This window comes from Ranitomeya variabilis, chromosome 8 (genome assembly GCF_051348905.1).
Source record: "Ranitomeya variabilis isolate aRanVar5 chromosome 8, aRanVar5.hap1, whole genome shotgun sequence".
In the NCBI taxonomy this organism is placed as follows: domain Eukaryota; kingdom Metazoa; phylum Chordata; class Amphibia; order Anura; family Dendrobatidae; genus Ranitomeya; species Ranitomeya variabilis.
The window spans coordinates 108,577,106-108,601,220 of NC_135239.1; the positions used below are offsets into that span (position 1 = coordinate 108,577,106).

General features: G+C 48.7%; 1 protein-coding gene across 1 annotated transcript in view; it reads right to left on the reverse strand.

The window, feature by feature from the left end:
* PLPP6 (phospholipid phosphatase 6) overlaps positions 1–23,179 on the reverse strand; it is a 73,583-nt gene extending 50,404 nt beyond the window's left edge. Inside the window, exon 1 of the mRNA XM_077278053.1 lies at positions 23,032–23,179. The gene's annotated coding sequence lies outside the window, so the exon portion shown is untranslated. The remainder of the gene's footprint in view (positions 1–23,031) is intronic.
* Between the last annotated feature and the right edge of the window lie 936 nt (positions 23,180–24,115).

The following is a 24,115-nucleotide window of genomic DNA, read 5'->3' on the forward strand; positions in this document are numbered from 1 at the left end:
GTCTAGCTAACTGTTCGGCATCTGACACCTCCCAAAACGTGCATTTCGGCTTTATGCTTTGGCCACAAACCTTGAAACTCTTCCCTCGCTGACCTCACTGGTGGGCCGTATTCAAGGGGGTACACCTCTTTTCTAAGAATATTAAAACACTTCTACGTTCTATATCTTTGGAAGGAAAGCTCACAGAATGACAATAGGGGCATTACACTTTCCCCTTCGCATTTACCATTCTTTTGAGACCAAACATGGCATGTCTGCGTGGTATGGGGGGGGGGGGGGGGGCAGAAACTCAGTTCCCAGGTTTCTGAAGGCCCTATTGGCCCCAAAACGTTGCCATGCGTAGCCCCAATCACCCCAAACCTGGGAATCTATTTTTCCTGTCTCTACAATTTATGTGCGTTATCGAATTCAACCTGGAATATGCCTGATGGACAAAGGAAGTTTTGGAGGAAAGAATAAACCACACTTAGCTCTGCCAGACCTGGCATGCAATAAAAATGACTATTTGGCTGAAGGGAGGGGGGAGTGGATAGAATTTCACAGAGGGAGACTGAGGGGGTTGGCAGTAGTGTGAGGGGGAATGCAACAGTGTAGGCTGCACGTGTAGCTCAGTGTTACAATACACAAACTTAATGGGGGGTAGGAGCAGCAGGAGGTTCTGTATGTGTATTTAGGACAATAGAAAATAATATTTCCCTGACACCTCCCCCTTTCAGACTGCGCTACGGAGGCAGGACCTCTCGGTACTCCTCCATGAAAACCTCTGCGGGCTCTCCCCGACAGGATAACCTATCTGCATTGCCATTCTCGCTGTCCTTTTTGTATTGAACTGTAAAGTTGTACTGCTGGAGGGCAAGGCTCCAGCGTTGCAACCTTCCGTTGGTACCGGACACTGTGTTCGGCCAACTCAGTGGCTTGAAATCGGTTGGTCACGATGGAGAAGGTGCGCCCATACAAGTAGGGCTGCAAGCATTGCAGGGCCCAAACCATGGCCAGGAACTCGTTCTCTATGGTGGAATAGGCCACTTCCCTTCCCTCGGCAGGAGCTTCCGGCTTAGGTACAACACGGGGTGCTCTTGTTTCTCCGAGTCAACCTGGCTGAGCACAGCACCAAGGCCAAACTCGCTGGGTCGGTCTGTACTAAGAACGGACGACTGCTGTCGACTTCCCTTAGCACAGGAGAGCTGCTCAGGGCTGTCTTCAAAGCCCGAAAGGTCCCCTCACAGTCATTTGTCCAATCAACTGTATGGGGTAGGTTTTTATTGGTGAGGTCCGTCAAGGGCTTCACAAGGCTACTATAGTTCTGTACAAAGTGCCTAGAGTATCCTGCAGTGCCCAAGGAGGACATCACCTGCTTCTTGGTGCTAGGGATGGGCCAGGACGCGATAGTGACCACTTTCCCAGTCTCTGGCCTCATGATACCCCCCTACCGATGCCCCAGGTAGTGGACTTCGCTCATGCCCATCTGGCACTTCCACAGCTTGATGGTCAGGCCTGCTTGGTAGATGCGCCCGAGCACCTGCTGCAGATGCTTAAGGTGATCCTCCCAGGTGAGACTGAAGATGGCAATGTCATCCAGGTACGCCACCGGGTACCTCTCCACTCCCTGGAGCAAATGGTTGACCATCCACTGTGACAGTCCAAAGTGGGTCATAAAGGCGGACTTCTGTGCCTTGGGGCTCAGGGGAATCTGCCAATATCTCTGACTCAGATCCATAATGCATAGCGTGCACCGGCTAACCACTCAAGCAGCTCCTTGATGCGTGGCATTGGGTGCTCATCGGAGGCAGTTATGGTGTTGAGCCCCCTGTAGTCCACACAGAATCGGCTGGTCCAACCAGGAACCAGGACTACAGGCGAGGCCCACGCGCACTTGGTCCACTTAATCACCCCCAACTGTAACATCTCTTTGATCTCCTGACGCATGAGGTGCTGCACCTCGTCCGAGATCTGATAGGATATCCGCCGGATTGGGGTATGATTCCCGGTGTCCACTTCATGTACCACTCCCTCCGTTCTTCCAGGCATGTTGGTAAACACAGCCTGGAAGGATTCTTGCATTGCTCGGAGCTGCAGCCACTGATGTGCGGATAGCAAGGAGCTTACCTCCACGTCCTCTATGGACCCACCGGCCATCGCTTGGGCTAGCATGTCCAGGAGGGGGGTCTTCCTCCTCATCCTAAGGCAGGTTGCAGACCGGAAGGACGCAGGTTCCATGTTCCTGATAAGCCTTCATTATATTGACGTGGATGAACTTTCGTCTACCCCGAGTGTGGTCAAGAGTAACCACGTTGGTGACTGGTTTGAGCTGTTGGTGTATGATGTACAGGCCTTCCCAAGCCGCCTGAAGCTTATGTTTTGGCATGGGGACCAGCACTCACACTTTCTGACCCACCTGGTAGGTCCGCTCCTGGGCATTCTGGTCATACCAGCTCTTCTGGTCCGCCTGGGCCATGCTGTCTTTCACCAACTGCGTCAAGGTCTGCATCTTGTCACAGAAGTGCATGACATACTCCACGATGGACACTTCTGAAGGGCTTGGCTCTTCTTCCTAGGATTCCCTTACCAACCCAAGGGGTCCCTGGATTCACCTGCCATACAGGAAGAGATCGAATGGGGAGAACCCCGTCGAGGCCTGCGGAAGTAACGTTCCCAGTCGCATCCCTGGGACCCATCCAGCATTTTTAGCATCTGTTTGAGGGTCCTGTTGAATTGCTCACAAAAACCATTGGTTTGAGGATGATATATGCTCGATACCAGATGCCGCACTTGCATTTTCTTACAGAGAGCCTCCATTAGTCGAGACATGAATCGAGTCTCCTGGTCGGTAAGCATCTCCCTGGGAAATCCTACTCGGGAAAAGATGGCCAACAGGGCATCCGCCACCTTATCCGGCCTAGATGAGGACAGAGCAACTACCTCCGGATACTGGGTAGCATGGTCTACCACAGTAAGGATGAAAGCTTTCCAGATGTGCTGGTTATAATCAGGGGAGCTTTGGGAGGAGGCCCTGACTTTTCCACTCTAACAGGTGACACAGGAACGCCAGTAGTTTGTTACATCTGTCCCCATTTTGGGCTAATTGAAGTGTTGAGACAGTCGGGACTTAGTTTTGCTGACCCCCAAGTGTCCAGCGAGTGGAATCTCATGGGCAATCCGTAACAACTCACCCCTAAATTGGTAGGGTACAACCAGCTGTCTCTCCCTCAACCACTCCTGTTGGGGTTGACAGGGAACTGTCTCCCGGTACAACCTCCCTTGTTCCCAGAATACCCTCTCCTTATCAGTCTCGGAGGTGGGCTTCTCAGCGAGGTTTCGCAAGGCCTCCAGGCTAGCATCTGAGTGCAGAGCGGCCTGGAACTCCTGGCTGGAGGCAGCCAGAAGCGACGTTAAGGACCTATCCTCATAAGGACCCTCTGGGACCTGCTCTGGGTCCCTCACTGGTTCAGTCATCCCTCTGACTGAGGAGGGTCCATAAGGCAGGTCGTTACCTGCATTCTGGGCACTCTGACTTCGGATGACAGCAGCTATATTGGCCGTCTCCCTGGGGAATACCACAGTCCCATCAGCCTGCTCAGCTATGGGTGCTACCTCCCCCATTACCTCAGGAGCAGTGCTATATATAGGGCAGTTACCATTGGCCAGGTCACCTTTTGTGGCACTGATCAGTCGCACGGCATCACCTTCTTCATGGTTCCGGTGCCTCGCCTCATTCCCCTTAGCACTGACACTTGCTCCTGTTAGGGTGTCCTCAGCAATATCACCCCACAGCAAGACATGGCTGAGTAATCCTGTACATCTAGATACATCCTGATCAGGTAAAGCATTAACATTCACATTCTTAGCAATAACATTACCATAAGTATCAGATCGGGGAGGGGTGTCAGGGACATTATACGCAAACATCCTCCCCAAATCAGTTCCCAACAAAACGTTTGTGGGCAAGTTTTCGGACACCCCCCCACTTCCTTCACCCAGATACCGGCCATCGGCAAGGGACAGTGGACGCCCCTAATCTCGGTGACAGTCAGTGTTTTCCCCCAGATAATCAGTTCGGGTCGGATGAGGGTTCGCTCGGCCCCAGTGTCCTTGAGGCCGATAGTGACAGTGTCCCCTACAGGGACACTCTGCAAATTTTCACAGGCCCTCCCAACCGTCCCACCCACAAAAAGAACTGCGGCATTAGGCCCTGAGGTCTTGGATGGGGGCTCTTACTCTGCTTCTCTGGATAAGTGGCGCTGAGGTGTCCAGTCCGACTGCAGAAATAACACTTGCGGGGATCAGCTGTTGGCCTGGCGCTGGCAAAGGGAACAGGGCCTCCGGAGGGTTGACTGGCAGGGATGATCGTCGATGGCTTACCCCCTTTCCAGCTGGCGGTGACCAGCTTTCGCACCTCCGGTTTACGATTGGACTTGTAGGTGACGGCGATGTGCGCTGCTTTAGCCATGTCTTTTGGCTCCCGGTCCATCACGAACTGTCGCACCTCAGCCGGACAAAGGTGTAGGACATGGTCTTTCACCATTAGGTCCTGCAGCTGCCCAAAGGTGGTCACTGACAGTCCTTGGACCCACTGCTCAAAGTGGGTTCTGAATCCATGCACCACATCGCTGCAGCTGTTGTGTGGTCCACATTGGAGGTTCCAGAACTTTTACGGTAAACCTCAGGAGTCAGTTGGTACTTTTTTTTTTTTTTATCGGGGCCTGCTTGATGGCCTCAGTCTCCATCTTGGTCTCTCGAGAGAGAAGTAAACGCCTCCAGAGCTTTTCCTCTGAGCCTTGGAGTCAAATATCAGGCCCATCGGTCCTCCGGCAGCTGGTACTGTATGCAGATACCCGCAGAAATATGTCCAAGTCCCCATCCTTTTCCATCACTGGAAAGCGCTCTGGCCGGGGTTTAAAGACTGTTGCATTATTGGACTCACAGCTCTGTGTGGTAGATGGTGCTACCCCAAATAGGGCCAGCTCCAGTTCATGGTCTCTCCAAGCTGGAGCCTCTCGTTTAGCTTTCTCAGCCTCTTGCTGGGCGTGGGCCTGCAGCTCTTCCCACTCGACCTGGGCCTGTCAGTCGGCAGCCTTCCGCTCTTGGAATTGCAGGATCAGTTGAGACGTCCCTCATGATCGACTGCGTGGAGTTGTTTCAAAGCCATCCGCAGGTGGGGGTTCACACTACCCTGGTTGCGAGTAGGGCTGGCATTCACCGGTTGAACCTCCGCAGCAGCACTATCTGTACTTGGGTTGGCTTCTGGGCCACCAGGGCTCTGGTGACGGACTGGCTCTGCGGCACATTGCATCAGTGGTGCAATCACTGCCAGGGTTCCCAATAACACCAGGACGCCACGCTGTCACCAGTCCCTCGTTTGATACCAAAGCCTATATCGGGTCAGGAAACAACCCAAGGTAACGGGATATTGCACGGAGTATGTGACTTTTCGATCATAGAGCAAAAGAACGAAACTAGTAAATTTATAAGTTTACTCCAGAACATATCAGCAGTGTTTACAAAAATAGAAGATATATTACAAAAGGGAGAAAAAATACAATATGAACAGACAGTTAGAAATAAAAGGGATTAAAATATGAAACTTACCCTATCTTAGTCACTGGTATGACGTGTCGATAAAAGGCACTACAGACTTCCCAAGAAAATGATCAGCAGCACAGTCTGTTGTCTAGAAGACTCTCCGGCATCTGACACCTCCCAAAACGTACATTTCGGGTTTATGCTTTGGCCACAAATCTAGAAACTCCTACCTCGCTAACCTAACTGGTGGGCCATGTTCAAGGGGGTACACCTATTTTAGAAGAATATTAAAACACTTCTACGTTCCATATCTTTAGCTGAAAAGCTCACAGGGTGTCGATAGGGGCATTACACTTTCCCCTGCGCATTTACCATTCTTTTGAGACCAAACATGGCATATCTGCGCGTTACTAAGGGGCCGAAACTCAGTTGCCAGGTTTCTGAAGGCCCTAAAGGCTGCAAAACGTTACCGTGCGTAGCCCCAATCACCCTGATCTTGGAAATCTATTTTTCCTGTCTCTACGATTATTGTGTGTTATGGAATTCGACCTGAAATATTATGCCTGATAGACAAAGGAAGTTTTGGAGTGAAAAATAAACCACCTTAAAAGGGAAGGTGACACAATTTTTTTTGTATTAAAAATTATTGTTTATATAAACAATTATTTTTAATACAAAATTATTATTTTTTAACTTTAATATCTTTTTTATGATTAATTATTTTTTCAGCCACTGGGCGCTACCATTTTGCTTTGCAGGAGTGTAAGAGTCCCAGCACGACACTTACACTCTGCAAATACGGCAGCCCTGGGCATAGGAGGTTGCGGTCGATGTCCGACCCTATACTTTACATTGAGCTGCTCCCTGCTGTGATCTGGCCATGCCCCCTGAGCCGTCCACATCACAGCAGAGGCAGGAGATCGGCGCCATCTTTCTGGAGTATCTGTGAGCTCCACGTGAGAGCTGTGCTGTTGGAGGGGCAGCTCCATCTGTCTCCCCCTTCACACTGTCAGCAGCGGACATTCCCGGTCCTCTTCTGTGCTGCGGGTGAGCTGGCTGTAATCTCTAGAATCGCTAGAGAGGGTGAAGGAGTGCTGCGGTCTGATGTCCTCTTATCAGGAGCTGCAGAGAGGTAACAGAGGGGGGAGGGGGAGAATCTCTGTGCTGCTCTGACCCTGCCTCTCACTGCAGCTCCTCATCAGGACATCAGACCGTGTATCTAATTCCATACTGTGAGATACTGTGCTGAGCCGTGTATCTAATCCTATACTGTGTGATACTGACTACTAACCCGTGTATCTAATCCTACACTGTGTGCTACTGTCTGCTGACCTGTGTATCTAATCCTATACTGTGTGATACAGTCTGCTGACCCGTGTATCTAATCCTATACTGTGTGCTACCGACTGCTGACCCGTGTATCTAATCCTATACTGTGTGATACAGTCTGCTGACCAGTGTATCTAATCCTATACTGTGTGATACTGACTGCTGACCCGTGTATCTAATCCTATACTGTGTGATACTGTCTGCTGACTTGTGTATCTAATCCTATACTGTGTGATACTGTCTGCTGACCAGTGTATCATATCCTATACTCTGTGATACTGTCTGCTGACCCGTGTATCTATTCCTCTCCTGTGTGATACTGACTGCTGACCCGAGTATCTAATCCTCTCCTGTGTGATACTATCTGCTGACCCGTGTATCTAATCCTCTCCTGTGTGATACTGACTGCTGACCCGTGTAGCTAATCCTCCTGTGTGATACTGTCTGCTGAGCCATGTATCTATGTGATACTGTATACTGAGCCGTGTATCTAATCCTATACTGTGTGATACTGACTGCTGAGCCGTGTATCTAATCCTATACTGTGTCATACTGTGCTGAGCAGTGTATCTAATCCTATACTGTGTCATAATGTCTGTTGAGCCGTGTATCTAATCCTCTCCTATGCATTCCTCTCACCCCTGCATGTCTTTCCCCATTGCACACACAGCTCAGTGCGTGCGATAACAGGAGCTGCAGGGGTCATGGTGTATTATGGCATTTTGTGTGATCTATATGACGGTATCATATGTGATCTGTATGGTGGTATTATGTTTGATCAGTATTGTGGAATTATATAAAAGCTATACGATGGTATTATATGAGAACTATATTGTGGAATTATGTGTAATCTATGTGGCAGTATTATATGAGAATTATATGGCGGTATTGTGTGATCTATATGGCAGTATTATGTGAGAACATTATGGCGTCGTTATTTGCAATCTATATGATGGTATATGAGAACTATAGGACAGTATTATGTGTGATCTGTATGGCGGTGGTTTGTGTGATCTATATGTCGGTATTATGTGAGAACTATAGGACAGTATTATGTGTGATCTGTATGGCAGTATTATCTTCATAAAGGGGACCCATTCTAGGGTTGTTCTGGTTGAGCAGCTGTACACGGGTCAGGGTAATAGAGAGGGCAGCATGACCTACAGTTAGGTGCAGTCAGGGAAGGAATGGTGAGGCAGCTGAAGAGAGGGATCTCATTTTTATCATTACTATATGGCTACATTTCCCCCCAGCCTGCTTCACAGCGTCACCCCAGACTGCGCCTGTCACCTCGCTTTCATACATCGCCAGGACAGGAAGGGAATGGGGTCTTTGCATGCATAGTCTGGATCAGAACAGACCAAATCCGCAGAAATGTTTCCTGGATTTCTGTGGAGCAGACGGTCCATCCATATGTATAAAAGACAGCGCTCTATGTACAATCCCTGGCTGCTCCGTGCACCGAACAGGGTGCCCCCCCATTGACCAGCACACTGCTCTCCTGAAATACTCTGTGTTGCTGTCACCCTGCTCCCTCCACCATATATTTCCCAGAATCCTTGCTGCCTGCCATCCTCGGTGACTGTACTTGTCAGTATAACTTTGTAATCACCAACAAAATGGCTGCTCACTGGGTTCCTGAATATCATCCTCTCTTATCCTTTAGCAAACACCCAGAAGGGGAGGAGAGGAGACCTCACACACGTCAGCAGACTCTGCCCATAATTACTGCAGTGCAGTAATGTGAGCTAGTTGTACACTAGGTTTTTGTCCAGTTTCAGTAGCTGCTCCCCTAGTGTTTAAAAGTGGAAAAGCCAAACTTTTTCAAATTATTTTTCATATTTTACTAAATTATAAACAAATGATAATATTTTTTAAGAAAATGTAAACGTTAATTATTTACATTTTTTCAATTGCTGTAAAAAAATTTTTTTTTGATGGCACTTTCCCTTTAAGCTCTGCCAGAGCTGGCATGCAATAAAAGTGACCATTTGGCTGAAGGAAAAGTGGAGTGGAGTGGACAGAATTTCAAAGAGGGAGACTAAGGGAATGCAGCAGTGTAGGCTGCTCTTGGAGCTCAGTGTTACAATAACACAAACTTAATGGGTAGGAGCCGCAGAAAGTTCTGAATGTGTACCTAGGATAATAGGAAATAATTGATATTTCCCTGACACATACTACATGCCCAGACACCCCTCCACGTCTTATAGGAAGGACAGCTCACCCATACTACATGCCCAGACACCCCTCCACGTCTTATAGGAAGGACAGCTCACCCATACTACATGCCTGACATCCCTCCACTTATATGGAGGACATCTCACCCATACTACATGCCCAGACATCCCTCCACGTCTTATAGGAAGGACAGCTCACCCATACTACATGCCCAGACATCCCTCCACGTCTTATAGGAAGGACAGCTCACCCATACTACATGCCCAGACATCCCTCCACGTCTTATAGGAAGGACAGCTCACCCATACTACATGCCCAGACACCCCTCCACGTCTTATAGGAAGGACAGCTCACCCATACTACATGCCTGACATCCCTCCACTTATATGGAGGACAGCTCACCCATACTACATGCCCAGACATCCCTCCACGTCTTATAGGAAGGACAGCTCACCCATGCTACATGCCCAGACATCCCTCCACGTCTTATAGGAAGGACAGCTCACACATACTACATGCCCAGACATCCCTCCACATCTTATAGGAAAGACAGCTCACCCATACTACATGCCTGACATCCCTCCACTTATATGGAGGACAGCTCACCCATACTACATGCCCAGACATCCCTCCACGTCTTATAGGAAGGACAGCTCACACATACTACATGCCCAGACATCCCTCCACGTCTTATATGGAGGACAGCTCACCCATACTACATGCCCAGACACCTCTCCACGTCTTATAGGAAGGACAGCTCACCCATACTACATGCCCAGACATCCCTCCACGTCTTATATGGAGGACAGCTCACCCATACTACATGCACAGACATCCCTCCACGTCTTATAAGAAGGACAGCTCACACATACTACATGCCCAGACACCCCTCAACATCTTATAGGAAGGACAGCTCACCCATACTACATGCCCAGACATCCCTCCACGTCTTATAGGAAGGACAGCTCACCCATACTACATGCCTGACATCCCTCCACTTATATGGAGGACAGCTCACCCATACTACATGCCCAGACACCTCTCCACGTCTTATAGGAAGGACAGCTCACCCATACTACATGCCCAGACACCCCTCCACGTCTTATAGGAAGGACAGCTCACCCATGCTACATGCCCAGACATCCCTCCACGTCTTATAGGAAGGACAGCTCACCCATACTACATGCCCTGACACCCCTCCACATCTTATAGGAAGGACAGCTCACCCATGCTACATGCCCAGACACCCCTCAACGTCTTATAGGAAGGACAGCTCACCCATACTATATGCCAGACATCCCTCCACTTATATGGAGGACAGCTCACCCATACTACATGCCCAGACACCTCTCCACGTCTTATAGGAAGGACAGCTCATCCATACTACATGCCCAGACACCCCTCCATGTCTTATAGGAAGGATAGCTCACCCATGCTATATGCCAGACATCCCTCCACGGCTTATATGGAGCACAGCTCACCCATACTATATGCCAGACATCCCTCCACGTCTTATATGGAAGATATCTCACCCATACTATATGCCGGACATCCTTCCACATCTTATATGGAAGACAGCTCACCCATAATATATGCCAAGACATCCTTCCACGATGTTATATAGCTCACCCATGCTATATGCCAGACATCCCTCCACGTCTTATACGGAGGACAGTTCACCCATACTATATGCCAGACATCCCTCCACGTCTTATATGGAAGATATCTCACCCATACTATATGCCGGACATCCTTCCACGTCTTATATGGAAGACAGCTCACCCATACTATATGGCGGATATCCCTCCATGTCTTATATGGAGGACAGCTCACCCATACTATATGGCGGATATCCCTCCATGTCTTATATGGAGGACAGCTCACCTCTACTATATGCCAGACATCCCTCCACGTCTTTTATGGAAGACATCTCAACCATACTACATGCCAGACATCCTGTAACGTCTTACATGGAAGACAGCTCACCTAAACTATGTGCCAGACATCCCTACACGATGCTATATGGAGGAGGACAGCTCACCCATACTGTCACGCTGAAGCACTCCAGGCTAATGCAAACTCTGATAGAAGCAGAGTGGAGAGAGGGCTGAAATACTGCTCAGAGCAGACCAGTAGAGTTGCAGCGAGGCTACCACCAGGTGGCAGCAGAAAAGTAAAACAAGCCAGGTCTATACCAGAGAGCAGCGTAGTACAAAGGGGAAATCCAAACACAGTCAGAGGAGTGCCAAAAGGTCAGTACCGGTCCGAATCAAAAGTACAAGAAGGAGGAGACAAAATCAGGTCAGAGCCAAAGCAGAGTCGAGTATCGGGGAATCCAAACAACACAGGGAAAAACAGAGTCGGGACGGGTAGGGAGGAATGAACCGACACGAGCACAGACAGCTAAACGCAGCAGGACAAATCAGGACCTCATCAGAGCCAGCTAAACATGCTGAAGGAAGGAAATATAACTGGCACTGACTGCAGGACGCAGCGCAGAGAAAGAGCAGAAACAACACCGGAACAAGGCAGAGAAAGTTAACCCCTGACATGACCAGAATGGGAAAGGAGAGACAAGACCCAAAACTCTGTGTATATCATCACACAAACTATGTGCCAGACATCCCTCCACGTCTTATATGGAGGACAGTTCACCCGCAGTATATGCCCGGACATCCTTCCAAGTCTTATAAGGAGGACAGCTCACTCATACTATATGCCAGACATCCCTCCACGTCTTACAAGGACAGCTCACCCATACTATATGCCAGACATCACTCCACGTCTTATATGGAAGACAACTCACCCATGCTACATGCGGGACATCCCTACACGTCTTATATGGTAGACAGCTCACCCATACTACATGCCAGAAATCCATCAACGTCTTATGTGGAGAACAGCTCACCTATTGTTAAGACTGGCAGAACGCACCGAGTAAATAGTGAGATGATATTTGGTGCGTTCGCAGCCCGGGGTCCACCGTGCAGGAGAGAACCTGCTGCTGGCAAATGGCAGCACTATATGGCGGTGGAAGCGAACTCTGCTACGTCACAGGGTCGCAGTACCGCACAAAGAGTGCAAGCATGGTGTCACAGAACTCAATCCCAAGACTCGGGAATAGAGTTTGTCTAGACCACTTGCGCTCGACACCGCTACTGGGTGTCAAACTATAAATAATAATAGTAAATTTAATCACAAGAGTGCGAGCAGTGCCGCACTGGCGGACGCCACCAACCACCCAGACTTGGGTTAGAGAAGCGCTCTAATAGCGCACGGCGCCGCACTGGTGGTCACAGCAATAGACGCTGTATTGTATGTTAAATGTGGATAGCTTAGTCGGGAGCTAGACAGCAGACATCCACCTTATGCAAGCAGTCATACACAAGGGAGGGGATGTTTAAAGAACGACTTGCACTCATCAACGCACGTTTTCAAATGTATACTAGCGCATGGCCGTGCGGTCATGCAAACCTTTTATAGCTGCAGCAAGTACAGGACCTTCCCAGAAGGACCAATGGGAGGCTGCCACAGAAGTTGAGCACCTTCAAGACCTTCCTAGAGGACCAATGGGATTTGCTGCAGTATCTGAGCATGTGACCCTTGATCTCCAACGAGAGATCTTACCCTGGGCATGCTCAGAAAAGGAAAAGTAGGACTTAGTCCCAAAAATGTCTGCTCGCCGCTGCCCAGTACTGGCTACAATGGCAGAAGCTGGAAAGTCAGCAGTAACCCTTTGCACAGAGTCAGACTGAGCGAGACGCCGGGACCGACGTCTCCGCTGAGCAGACTCCACTGCAGCAGCAGAAGAATGGGAGACCGCAGCGGAGATGGCCCGAGATTCCCCTTGTGCAGTAGCGGGAACAAGACCCCTAACATTACTCCCCCTCCTAGGGCCCCCCTCCTTGGACCTCGCTACGCTCGAAGGCAGCAATGAGCTGTGGAGCCCGAATATTCTCAGCAGGCTCCCAGGACCTGTCCTCAGGACCATAACCCTTCCAGTCCACCAAATACATTTTTTTGCTGCGTACCACCTTGCACCCCAAAATAGCGTTCACCTCGTAATCGTCCGTAGACGAACCCGATGTCCCGGCAGATGACTCGGAAAACCGGGACATGTATACGGGCTTCAAGAGGGACACATGAAAGGTGTCAGTGATACCCAGGCGTGGCGGAAGGGCCAGACGGTAGACCACTGGGTTAACCTGTTCGAGGACCTTGAAGGGGCCCAAGTAGCGAGGTGCAATCTTAGTGGACTCAACTCGCAGCCTGATGCTACGGGTGAAGAGCCACACTAAGTCACCAGGAGCAAAGGTCGGAGCGGGGCGCCGATGTGCATTGAATGCTGAGAAGACGACAAAGCTCTCTCCAGAACGGAGACACAAACTGGGGATTCCGGTCACTGACAATTTAGTCCGGCATACCGTGTAGGCGGAAGATGTGTTTTATAAACAATGCTGCCAAGGCCCGTGCAGAAGGTAGCCGTGGAAGCGGGGGAAGCGTAAAATGAAACACCAGGCAACAACGCAACTATTTGACACAGGGACAGAGAAAGGGCGGCAAACGCCAGAAATAGCAAATAATCAATTACAGATCATCATCCTGTCTACGTATACGCTCTTAGAAGCAGAAAGGTCAGTGCTCCAAAGGGGTCTTACCTTCTCGCCGATGCTGATAACAGACAAATTTACCATCATTAAGGATGTGTACCTTTTTCGCAGAAAAATCATCTTAAGAGCACTTCATCATAAACCAGAACTTTTGCCGGAATCGTCTAATACTGTGGATAGGTGTGTCTTTTCCGATCTTCTGGATCTCCTCAACGAGAATGATACAACTCCAGGTAGGAAGAATTTTCCTCATAGACTGCCCTCCACTACAACTCCTCTATCACTAGTACCCTCGGTTAAAACATTTTTTGAGGTGGTCAAATCAGGGATACAAAAATTGTCTCTATGTCAAAATAAAGACCAAAATTTATCTATACGAGATAGAAGGACCCTTGCAGGTCTTAAGTCCAATAAGGATTTCCTAATAAAGGAAGCGGACAAGGGGGGCAATGTAGTCTTGTGGCCCATTGGCATGTATCTTTGCGAGGCGTCCAAACAATTGGGAGATTCCAGAAATTATGTTAAGTTACCATCTGATCCAACACAGATCTTTAATAGTAAACTGGAATGACTACTTGATGCAGCACTATCTGAGGGGGTAATCAAGAAGCAAGAGAGGGACTATATCTTTGTTAAAAAACCAGTGGTCCCCACTTTTTACTTTGTACCAAAAGTACATAAGGACCTTATTTGCCCCCCTGGCAGGCCTATAGTGTCGGGCATTGGTGGCCTTGGCGAGAGAGCCTGCGTATACATAGATTTCTATTTACAACCAATGGTACAGAACTTGTCATCTTACACAAGAGATTCCACACAATTGATTGAAAAATTGGGTGGCATCCAACTACCCGAACAGGCCTTACTGGTGACAGCTGATGTCACATCACTGTATACCAGCATAGCACATGGCGATGGCTTAAAGGCGGTAGAATACTTTTTGAGACGAAAACAGTCTGGGGATCTTCCTCACAATGCCTTCCTCTTGAGCCTTCTCAGTTTTGTGCTTACGCACAATTATTTTGTTTTTGATTTTTCGATTTACCGGCAGGTGTCTAGCACTGCGATGGGTGCCCGCAGTGCTCCGTCCTTTGCCAACCTATTCATGGGTTGGTGGGAGGAGACCAGAGTGTACCCGTCGCGGGCCTTCAGGGAACACATTTTGTATTGGTTTCATTATATAGACGATGTTTTCTTTATCTGGACGGGCTCAAGAGAGGGGTGTGAGGAATTCCTACAGATGTTGAATAGCAATTCACTAAATATCCATCTAACCTACCATATGTCCTTGTCCACAGTGGAATTTTTGGATCTCAGGCTCTCTCGCCAGGATGACACTATCCACACAGACCTTTTCCGCAAAAGTACGGCCGGTAATGGCCTTCTGGACTTCAACAGCTTTCATCCATATCATCTGAAGAACCTACCGGTTGAACAATTTTATAGAATTCGACGGAATTGCACCCGATCAAGTGATTTTTGTTCCCAGGCTAACTCTCTCTCGAAACGGCTACAAGCAAGAGGATATCCAAGATCCATTATTTCTAGTGCCTTCCATCGCACCAAATCTACTCCAAGGGAGAACTTGTTACAGCCTACAATCAAACGTCCGGACGACAGTTTAAGATTTATTACCACGTATCATAATCATTGGAACTCAATCTCAAAGCTATTTAAACATTGGGACATTTTAAAGACTGATCCGAAAGTATCAGACTTTTTACCTGTGACTCCTTTGCTTACGGCCAGACGAGCACCAAATTTACGGGACTCTATCTAGGAGCCATTTTGTGAGGCCAACCACAAAAGTGGGTAGAGGCCTTACTCTAACCGGCATGTACCCCTGTGGAGACTGCAACATCTGTCCGTTTGTGAGTGCGGGCTCCTCCTTTACCAATCCGGGGGATGCAGTTGTCTACACACTAAGAGATTACATGAACTGCAGGTCAATTAATCTAGTTTATGCCATCGTATGTTCCTGCCCTAAGGTATATGTGGGCCAGACCTCGCAGGAGCTGCGTAGACGAGCTCAGCAGCATATCTCAAACATTAAGTTGGCCAGACAGGATCTGTCCAGAGGCAAGAACATCTCCACGGTAGCTATGCATTTCTTACAAGTGCATTCTAGTAGCACCCAGGGTTTACGAGTGCTGGGTTTGCAAAAAGTCCCGAATAATTTTCGGAAAACGGATCGACAGGGAGAATTACTCAGATTAGAGGCACGTTGGATATATTTATTGGGGTCTGTTGCACCGGGGGGCCTCAATGAGGATTTACTTTATACTGGCTTTCTTTTGCCTTATATATAACTGCCGCAACGGATGACATGGAGCTATCAGTTGAGTTGTCAGGTAATCTAGATTGGGTACCCATAGTGGTTTGTGTGGGTGTTTTAGGGTATCATAGCGTCTTTGCCATGCTTGATAATTGTTGATATACTTATAATACAAAGAGTAATACATCTCAGGATCCCCTTCGTTGTGGGAATGGGTTTGTCTTGTTCTCCAGCCCGGGCTACTTCAGTCTCTAAGTGTGGATACAATGGCTGTTGTAGTGACATGGTATCGTAAGTATGACATAGATCAGCGCCCCTAGTAGAGATTAGGTGACTAGTTCTGTCCACAGTTAGCCCAGTGTGATGCATTGTGGGCATTAGCTGTGACCCTCGTGGCATGTAGTGCTTTTTAATATGGGGAATGCCGGCCATCATGCACACAGGAACTTATCGTAGCAAAAATCTTAAAATAAGAAATTTGGATCACATAATAGAGCTTATTTAGTGCATACATTAAAGGTGTATAGATATAATTATATATATATATATATATATATATATATATATATATATATATATATATATATATATATATATATAACTTTTTTGTGCGACGAGTATGTTGTAGGTCATTGGAACTTGCAGCTATTGGGCGCATACATATACAAATTGTTTCCCCTCCTAGTGGACTTAGCCGTTTGGACGGCGCAGCATTGCAGCCGCCAACAGGCGTCGCTGCGCCACCTGAATGGTAAATTCCACACTTCTGCAGTATATGTTACTGTTTTGCGCGTGCGCCGTTGGCTTGACTTGCAGCTTTTTGTTATCGTATTAGGGTAAGCGGGAATCCCAGCACAGCGCATGCGCCTTAGCCAAGGGGCGGTCAGGTCTTAGCGCAGACGCAGCCCACAGCCTAACATACCCAGCTAAGTCATGTATAGGAACCAGACTAATTGGTGGATTAGACTTCCAGGGAGGGGCTTCCATGTATGATTGACGTGGTGGTTTGGATAGCGCAAGCGTCTTTGCTACTTTCGAGAGGCTTGACAGACTACTCTGCGATACGGCTAGGTACCTAATAAACTCTGGTTCTGGAGTAAAGTAATTATCTATTCGACCTTATTTATCTACCTTGACCCAGACTGACTGTTCCACAGCTTAATGTTTGCCGGACACAGGTGTCGGCAACCATTGGTTTTCCAGTAAGTGCACTTACTACAAATACCTGACATGACCAATTGCCTCTCACTTCCCCTGACGAAGCTACCAGGAGTAGCGACACGCGTTGGGAGACAGTGGGCTCTTACAAATCCCAGTGAGTATCACCACTTTTTGTGTTGAAACATGGGTTATGGGCAGGGCACTGTTGGACACAACTCCGGTGTGGGAAATCCTCACTAGCATGTTTCAGTGGTATTAGCCCAGCATCAGCAGGCACGGTTGTTTATTTGCTCTATTTGACATAACATCCATCCTAGCTTGTTCATAGAGATATATTGTTATATATGCTGACTGCTGGTGGGGATAGTCTATGCCTGAGTTTGTGACAGGTGCACATGCACATCTCCACATCTTTTTATTAGCTATTTATTGTCACTCACGGAGTGCTTTCGGGTTTATTTCACCCCGTTTTGAGCCTGCTCAATTCATATCTTCACATATAGGGAATATTGATTGTGTGTGTCTGGATGAATAAGCCCAAGAGAGAACCTCTGGTCGCAAATTAATAGGTACAAAAGTCTTGCCCAGAGGCACTGACTCTAGCGAAACCGGAGCTACGGTTCTCAGAAGGGACAATAAGCCGAGGCTCCCCTTCCTCCTCCTCAAAAGACACAACAGAGCGAGAGAGGGCGTCAGCACGAATGTTCTTCTCCTCAGCGAGATAATGGAGGGTGAAATGGAACCGGGAGAAGAACAAGGACCATCTGGCCTGACGAGAATTTAGCCGCTGAGCTGTTTGTAAATATACCAAATTTTTGTGGTCCGTGAAGACTTGGAAGGGAAATCGAGCCCCCTCCAAAAGATGTCTCCACTCCGAGAAGGCCAACTTCATTGCTAGCAACTCCCTGTCCCCAATGGAATAATTCCTCTCCTCTGGTGTGAAGGTCTTGGAGAAGAAGAAGCAAGGATGCTTCCGACCTTGAGCATCCTTTTGGAAGAGGACTGCTCCAGCACCAACGGATGAGGCATCCACCTCCATTATAAACGGCTTATCAACATCGGGACAATGTAGGATGGGACTTAATAGAAGAGAAAGCCTTGGAGACCTCTTCAGACCACAATTTGGGAGTTGCTCCCTTGGTTACCAAGGGAGCTACCAAAGTTGAGAAGTGGGGAATGAACTGGCGATAGTAATTAATGAACCCCATAAAGTGCTGCACCGCTTTAAGAGAATGGGGTTCTTGCCAGTCCATCACAGCCTGTAGTTTGGCAGGAACCATATCCAATCCCTGGGCGGAGATGATATAGCCCAGGAAAGGTAAAGACTCCTGCTCAAACATACACTTCTCCAACTTGGCATAGAGGGAATTTGCCCATAGGAGGTTGAAGACTCTGCCAACATCTCTCCGGTGGGAGTCAATATCAGGAGAGAAGATGAGAATATCATCCAGATAGACTACGACCGAGGTGGAGAGCATATCCCAGAAGATATCGTTAACAAAGTCTTGGAAAACGGCTGGGGCATTACCAGATACTCATAGTACCCATCCCTGGTATTAAAAGCCGTCTTCCATTCGTCCCCCTCACGGATGCGAATCAGGTTATAAGCACCACGCAGATATAATTAAGTAAATACCCTTGCTCCCCGCAGTCTATCAAAGAGCTCAGAAATCAGGGGCAACAGGTAATTATTCTTAACGGTGATGGCGTTAAGACCCCTGTAATCTATGCATGGACGTAGTTCCCCGTTCTTCTGCACGAAGAACCCCCGCACCTGCAGGTGACACTGACTTCCTAATGAACCCTCTTGCCAGATTCTACTGGATGTATTGGGACATGGCCTCCGTTTCCAGGAGAGAGAGGGGATAGACCCGTCCCCGAGGAGGTTCTGCTCCAGGCATGAGATCAATAGGACAGTCATAGGGGCGGTGAGGCGGAAGGGTCTCCGCAGCCTTTTTGGAGAAGTCTGCATAGGACCAATAGCACTTGGGAAGGGAAGAAAGATCTGCGGGTATCTCAGTAGAGGAAACCTGAACGCACTCCCTCACACATCTGCCCTTACATGATTCACGCCAACCCAATATCTTCCCAGAGGTCCACTCAATATGTGAGGAGTGGAAACAGAGCCAGGGTATTCCAAGCAGAATCTCGTTCATTCCCTCGGGAAGGACAAGAAGGGAAATAATCTCCTGGTGGGAAGGGGACATGGTCATGGATAATGTGAAAGGGACAGTCTGGTGTGTGATTTGTGAGGGAAGAGTCGACCCATTCACTACTCTAACAGTCACCGGTTTGGCGAGCATCACCAGAGGTATTGCATGGCGCAGAGCAAAAGCAGAGGACATGAAATTCCCCTCTGCTCCAGAGTCCACACAAAGCTCGACTGTCAGAGTGGATGAGCCTAACGTGATTGTCCCTTTAAAGGACAGCTTGAAGGAAAATGCCGCTGTGTCTAGTGAACCTCCTCCAATGGTTACTAGACACGATCGTTTTCCCGACCGCTGTGGACATTTATTAGCATAATGTCCTAACTGTTGGCAAACATTACTAACCACGGGTACTCGAGCGGCCCGGGACTTAGGTCCTGCTTGAGAAACCTCCATGGCCTCATGGGAGTCGGACACCTGAACGGAAGATTCTAGAGGTCTGGCGAAGGTGGGAGCCAGCCGGAACCTCTGCCTACACTGAGTCCGCTCTAACCTCCGCTCGTTAAAACGGAGGTCGATGCGGGTAGATATTGTAATAAGCTCCTCCAGTGTGGCGGGAATCTCCCTGGTGGCCCAGGCGTCCTTCACATGGTCTGCCAGTCCTTTCCAGAACACCGGAATAAGGACTTTATCCGGCCACTCCAGCTCTGAGAGCAGAGTCCGGAATTGGACAGTGAACTGGCTGACCATGGACGAACCCTGTGTTATTGCCAACAGTTGGAGAACCGTATCGTGGGTGACACGAGCTCCTAAAAAGACCTGTTTCAGAGAGTCCAGGAAGAGAGGAGCACTCTGCACCACACGATCATCACATTCCCACAGCGGCGTTGCCCACTCCAACACCCTGCCCGACAAAAGGGATAAGATAAAACCCACTTTCACCCATTCCGTAGGAAAACGTGCAGCCAGAAGCTCAAGTTGTATGGAGCACTGACTCACGAATCCCCGACATAGCTTACTGTCACCAGCAAACTTGTCCGGAAGTGGGAGACGGGATAACGTCGGAGCAGGTTTGGCAGAGGACAAACTGGCTGCAGCTACACTTGCAGCCTGAAACAGCGACTGCGGTAACATCCACAGCTGAGGTTGTGCGTTTTAGAGCCGCCAACCTACCCTCCAGCTGCTGGATGTACCGCTGTAGACGCTGATCGTCCGCCATTTACTAGCCAGACCCTGGCGCTAGTGTTTTGTTAGGACTGGCGGAACGCACCAAGTAAATAGTGAGATGATATTTGGTGTGTTCGCAGCCCGGGGTCCACCGTGCAAAAGGGAACCTGCTGCTGGCAAATGGCGGTACTATATGGCAGTGGAAGCGAACTCTGTTACGTCAGAGGGTCGCGGTACCGCACAAAAAGCGCAAGCAAGGAGTCACAGAACTCAATCCCAAGACTCGGGAACAGAGTTCGTCTAGACCACTTGCGCTCGACACCGCTACTGGGTGTCAAACTATAACTAATAATAGTAAATTTAATCACAAGAGTGCGAGCAGTGCCACACTGGCGGACCCCACCAACCACCAAGACTTGGGTTAGAGAAGCGCTCTAATAGCGCACGGCGCCGCACTGGCGGTCACAGCAACAGACGCTGTATCGTATATTAAATGTTGATAGCTTAGTCGGGCGCTAGACAGCAGACATCCACCTTATGCGAGCAGTCATACACAAGGGAGGGGATGTTTAAAGAACGACTTGCACTCAACACACACACGTTTTCAAACGTACACTAGCGCATGGCCGTGCTGTCATGCGAACCTTTTATAGCTGCAGCAAGTACAGGACCTTCCCAGAAAAACCAATGGGAGGCTGCCACATTAGTTGAGCACCTTCAGGACCTTCCTAGAGGACCAATGGGATTTGCTGCAGTATCTGAGCATATGACCCTTGATCCCCAATGAGAGATCTTATCCTGGGCATGCTCAGAAAGGGAAAAGTAGGAGTCCCAAAAACGTCTGCTCGCCGCTGCCCAGTACTGGCTACAATGGCAGAAGCTGGAAAGGCAGTAGTAACCCTTTGCACAGAGTCAGACTGAGCGAGATGCTGGGACCGACATCTCCGCTGAGCAGACTCCACTGCAGCAGGAGAAGAATGGGAGACCGCAGCGGAGATGGCCCGAGATTCCCCTTGTGCAGAAGCGGGAACTCGACCCCTAACACCTATACTATATGCCAGAAATCCCTCCACATCTTATGAGGACAGCTCACTCATACTATATGTCGCACATCCCTCCACGTCTTATATGGAGGACAGTTCACCCATACTATATGCCAGGATATTCCTCCACGTCTTATATGGAGGACAGCTCACCCATACTATATGCCAGACATCCCTCCACATCTTATATGGAGGACAGCTCACCTAAACTATATGCAGGACATTCCTCCACGTCTTATATGGAGGACATCTCACCCATACTATATGACAGACATTCCTCCACATCTTGTATGGAGGACAGCTCACCCATACTATATGCTGGACATCCCTCCACGTCTTATATGGAGGACAGCTCCCCCATACTATATGCCGGACATCCCTCCACGTCTTATATGGAGGACAGCTCACCCAGACTATATGCTGGACATCCCTCCACATCTTGTATGGAGGACAGCTCACCCAGACTATATGCTGGACATCCCTCCACGTCTTATATGGAGGACAGCTCCCCCATACTATATGCCAGACATCCCTCCACATCTTATATGGAAGACAGCTCACCCAGACTATATGCCGGACATTTCTCCACATCTTATATGGAAGACAGCTCACCCATACTACATGCCGGACATTTCTCCACGTCGTATATGGAGGACAGCTCACCCATACTATATGCCGGACATCCCTCCACATCTTGTATGGAGGACATCTCACCCATACTATATGCAGGACATCCCTCCACGTCTTATATGGAGGACAGCTCACCCATACTATATGCCGGACATTTCTCCACGTCGTATATGGAGGACAGCTCACCCATACTATATGCCGGACATCCCTCCACATCTTGTATGGAGGACATCTCACCCATACTATATGCCGGACATCCCTCCACATCTTGTATGGAGGACAGCTCACCCATACTATAAGGCCGGATGCCCACAATCTGGAACTAGTAGCGCATTGGATGCAGTTTATGTTGGGTGAGTCCAAAGTGCTGTTGTCTATAGAACACCGGTAAATCTGCACGTATTCATTGGACCGTGCAGATTCACTGAGTCCAATACATTCTAAGGGTGAAGTTTCTCTACGACATGCTGCAGTCTGGAAAGACAGGCCGCATATCTGTCTCCGCAAGTGAGCCACGGGCATGTGTGGATGCAGAGTGAGCATTGGATTTCTAGATCTCCCATCCACTATGCTGTGACATCTGGACACTGCGAGTTGGATGCTGAGTAAGTACACAGTATCAAACCCGCAGCAGCTCCAGACCGTGGGCACAGACCCCTAGTGGATATCTCTCTTATGCACCTTTGAGCTGTGGACAGACACAGGGCACTCAGAATCTCAGGGCCAGTGATGGGTCTCTGTGGGGAGGTCCCAGCAGTTATCACCCTGTAAAAGTGACACCCGTCCTATAGGCGCCGGCGCATGCTCTTTCCACCGGGCAGCACTCAGGTGAGTGACCGCACAGTACCGAGGAGCACGGACGGCGCCTCACATACAGCTGAGACCTCACTGATAAGAGCACAATGGCGTCTCAGCTCATGAACACAGCGCACAGGAGCACAAGCTGCCGGGGCCGCGGAGGGGACCACACTGACCTCTGGGGACGCACCAGCACTTGTGCCGCAGTCCACACACGGCTTCCGGCAACCAACTCATCTGCATGCACGTCTGGTAAACACGTCTGACGTCACCTACGCCCACGTCTCCACTCCAGCGCATGTCGTCACTTCCGGCCCGTGGAGCATATGATGATGGTGATTGTCTGTGGTCCTCTTAGCTGCTCGGCTCGCTGCTGAGGTGACTGCAGCGGAGTCGCTGGGGCGAGGATCGTAGAAATCCCCCCCGATAGTCAGCTCAGCACTGAAGCATCTACGTCAGAGCCGCTGTGTCAGCTCCTCATACAGACTCCATTGTCTTCCCCTCTTCTGGCTTTTTAACCCTTTCAAGATGCAGCCTTTTTGCGTTTTCGTTTTTGACTCCCCTCCTTCCCAGAGCCATAACTTTTTTATGTTTCCATCAATATGGCCATGTGAGGGCTTATTTTTTTGCGGGATTAGTTGTAGTTTTGAATGACACCATTGGTTTTACCATGTCTTGTACTAGAAAACTGGAAAAAAATTCCAAGTGTGGTGAAATTGAAAGAAAAGTGCAATCCCACACTTGTTTTTTGTTTGGCTTTTTTACTAGGTTCACTACATGCTAAAACTGACCTGCCATTTTAATTCTCCACGTCATTACGCGTTCATAGACACCAAACATGTCTAGGTTATTTTTTATCTAGGTGAAAAAAATTCCAAACTTTCCTATAAAAAAAAAAAAATTGTGCCATTTTCAGATACCGGTAGCGTTTCTATTTTTCAGGATCTCGGGTCAGGTGAGGGCTTAATTTTTGCACGCCGAGCTGACTTTTTAATGATACCACTTTTGTGCAGATAAGTTCTTTTGATCGCCCAGTATTGCATTTTAATGCAATGTCGCGGTGACCAAAAAAAACGTAATTCTGGTGTTTTGATTTTTTTTTCTCGCTACGCCGTTTAGCGATCAGGTTAATCCTTTTTTTTATTGATAGTTCGGGCGATTCTGAACGCAGCAGTACCAAATATGTGTAGGTTTGATTTTTTTTTTTTTATTGTTTTATTTTGAATGGGGCAAAAGGGGGGTGATTTAAACTTTTATATA